Source organism: Callionymus lyra, chromosome 18 (genome assembly GCF_982586985.1).
Source record: "Callionymus lyra chromosome 18, fCalLyr1.hap1.1, whole genome shotgun sequence".
NCBI classification, from domain to species: domain Eukaryota; kingdom Metazoa; phylum Chordata; class Actinopteri; order Syngnathiformes; family Callionymidae; genus Callionymus; species Callionymus lyra.
Genome location: NC_141835.1, coordinates 12,318,905 through 12,322,793, shown reverse-complemented (window position 1 = coordinate 12,322,793; position 3,889 = coordinate 12,318,905).

Here is a 3,889-nt window from a genome sequence, read left to right as displayed (position 1 = left end):
ATCAATATACTCATGAAGTGACTGTCGGATCCTTATTGAATTGTCATTAAATAGATGTAGGTTTATTGGTTACAACACACATTGAAAGTCCTTCAGCACTTCATTGATTCCCTCACATGTCGACTGACGACTGCAGCGGCAACAACATGAACACGTCCATCAGTCGGAGTCGAGCAGAAACGCTCACTCACTGGCGGAGCCTCCAGCAGGTCAACCAAGTTCAGGCAGATTCAAGCTGACAGCTCAAGAGGGAACCAAAACCTTTTTTTATGCAACAAAGATCCACTGTTTTCAAAAACACAAGCCCTGACTCAGCACTTGTACGAGATAAAAAAAGAAAAACGAACATTTCAAACTTGACTGAATATCCTTTTTCAGATGAGAGGATACGTGAGTAAGAGCGAGGTTTACTCTACATCCTGGATGTTCAGTCCAGCGAGAGGAAGTAGGACGACGAGTGTCTTGACCCGAAGTCAGATGCGATTCGACTCACGAACCCGTGGAATCAGATACAGCCCAGGATTCATGACGGAAACATTAAACTACTTCTCTGACACGACGCTACACCCTCAACGTCTTTAAATGTTTCTTTATTTTCTCGCCACGACGTCGTCCACTCTTTGGTCTTCTGGATACGTTCCACTCTGGCTGCATTCTCTTCTTCGCCCGCGAAATGGTCAAGATTAACTTCAGAATTGTCCAAATCTTAAACAGGAAGTGAGTCACTGAGATAGCTGTTGCTAGCTTGAAAACTTAATACTCTGTTCATGGTATTTTTTAACAATAAAAATTCAAAAAACACACGAAGAATCGGAACTTCAAATTCTTAAAAGACTTTGTAAAGTTGTAATACTGACAAACATATGAACACTGTTGAATAATAACATGAGTTATTCAACAAAAACCCATGAAGCGGTCATTGTTTACATCACATATGGTTCGCGGGTCATTCTATTGTGTCTTTTTTTTTAGTGCCTTTTTAGTTTAGTTGTGTTAACAGCTGCATACGACATGTTTCAATGTCAATAGATAAAAAAAGATTGATTCACTCTTGATTCATTATTTCATAATCAAAATGTTATTCTTGATTTTATGCTTTGTTTTTTTTTAATAAAGTGTAATTTCTTATATAAGAATCATACTTACTTACCTGGGCCCTTGGAGAATCGTCCACTGCATATAAAAATCATGATTTACGCCAGTCCTGTGGTTTTAAAAAGGTAAACTGTTTATTGACATTGATGTAGCACAAACACAATGCTAGCTTCACTTAGCTTGATGAGGATTTTTAAAATATGAATGACTGTATTGGTTATTAAAACGTGCTATCAGAGATTCTCATCAATGTCAATTAAATAAATAAAAATATGACATGTGATTTGTGTTAATATATATTTCTAAAAAAAAATAGGTAGAGATGCTGTGCTTGCTAGCTTAGCTAAATTTCATTAGCCATTTTTTATATACATGGCTGTATTTCTCATTAAAATTTGAGTATCATGTTCTCTCAAGACGGTCATTTAAAAGAAGAATGTTAAATACGATGTGGGGTAATATATTTTTAAAACACCGAACAAAAACAGATGCTATGCTTACTAGCTTAGCTTAGCTTAATCATAATGTATCCATCTATCTATAACTGTATTTGTCAGTAACTTTCCGTTTTTTAATTAAAAAGGAAAATATTTATAATAAAGAAAATTGCAATACTGTAGTAACAAGTATATATGTGTAGTATTGTCAGGTACTTGACTCTGGTGTTGTAGAATTTACGGACCATATGACTCTTGACGAAGTCGTAACTGCTTTCATTTGTTTTCAAACCAAAATATGTCCAAACATTCGCTTTAAAAGCTGCTGGAGTCACTGTATCCTCTCGTCCTCAGTTGTATCTGCTTTGATTTATTTTCAAACCAAAATATGTCCAAACATCAGCTTTAAAAGCTGCTGGAGTCACTGTATCCTCTCGTCCTCAGTCATGGCGGGGATCTCTGGGGATTCCAGGGTTTCTTTTGCTAGCTTAGCTAAAATCTATATTTTATATACATGACAGTATGTGCTATTAAAATCAGAAGTACCTTTCGAATGAAGTTAATATGGATGCATGTCTTGCTAGCTTAGCTTATTTTATTTTGACATTTTTTAACCCTCTGGTTATCGCTTAACCCAGAGATAACACAAGGGATGAATATAAATAACTGTATTTTTTTGTTAACCATTTACTCTCAGAGACTCGCATGAAAGTCTTTTTTAATTAAAATGTTAAATATGATTTGGGTTACCAAATATTTATTAAAGTTAGTTTGGTCGCTATGCGTACTATCTTATCTTAGCTAAGACATTTTGAATATACATAACTGTATTTATTTAAATTCTACTCTCAGATACTGTCATAAATGTAATTTCGTATAAAAACACGAAATATGTGTTGGGTTATTTTATAAACACACACACATATATATATGTATATATACTGTATATATACAGTATATATATATATATATATATATATAAAGTTTATATGGATGCTCTGCCTTCTAGCTTAGCCATTTTTTTATATATGTATTTATTGTATGTATTTATTATCAGATACTATCATGAATTAAATAAAAAAAAAAAAAAAAATAGGTTTGGTTTGGTTAATACATATTTCAGAAAAAAGGTTAATGCAGGTGCTATGCTTACTAGCTTAGGTTATCTTAATTTAGATTTTTACATATATGTACAAAACTGTATTTGTTATTAAACGTTACTATCAGATATTCTAATAAATGTCATTTTGTAATAGAAACGTAAAATATGCTTTGGGTTAATCTATATGAAAAGATGGTCTGGAAAAGCACTGTATAAATACAAATTACTTACTTACCTACTTTATATGGATGCTATGCTAATTAGCTTAGCTTAGTTTTTTTTTTAAATATACAACTATATATATAACTATATTTATTATTAAAAGTTTACTCTTAGATACTCTCATACATTTTTTTTAATTTAAATGTTAAATATGATTTGAGTAAATATTCTTTTATAAAAAAATGTTTATATGGATGCTATGCTAATCAGCTTAGCTTAGGCATTTGTAATATACAACTGTATATATAACTGTATTTATTATTAAAATGTTAATCTCAGATACTATCATAAATGACATTTTTTCATTTGAATGTTAAATATGAATTGAATAAATATTTATTTAAAAAAAAAGAAGTTTATTTGGATGCTATACTTATTAGCTTAGCTTGTACTTAAAAAAAACAGATATTCTAATAAATGTCACTTTGTAATAAAAACGTAAAATATGCTTTGGGTAAATCTATATAAAAAAGGTTTATTATGGATGCTATGCTAATTAGCTTATCTTAGATATTTTTTAATATACAACTGTATTTATTATTAAAAGTGTACTCTCAGATACTCTCATGAATGACATTTTTTCATTTAAATATGATTTGAGTAAATATTTATTTAAAAAAATAAGTTTATTTGGATGCTATACTTATTAGCTTAGCTTGTACTTAAAAAATAAATAAATATGTATATATTTATATATATATACATAACTGTATTTCGAATTAAAACGTACTCACAAATACTCTCATGAATGTGATTTGTTTAAAATAAAAAATGAGAAATATTATTTTGGTTAATATATATCTTTTAAAAAAAAAGTTAATGCTATACTAGCTTAGCTTTAGTTCATACAGATGCTAACGCTAGTGCAGTTTATTGACAGATTCAGGAGTAGAATAATATAAATAAAAAGGTTAGTTTTCCATTTAAAACTCGTGTTCTCCGGGAGACTCTCTCTTCTTCTTGTCATCCGTGCAGCTGCTCAACTTCCTCCGCTGCAGGAGAAGGAAGGACGGGGAGAGAGAAGGCGTGACGT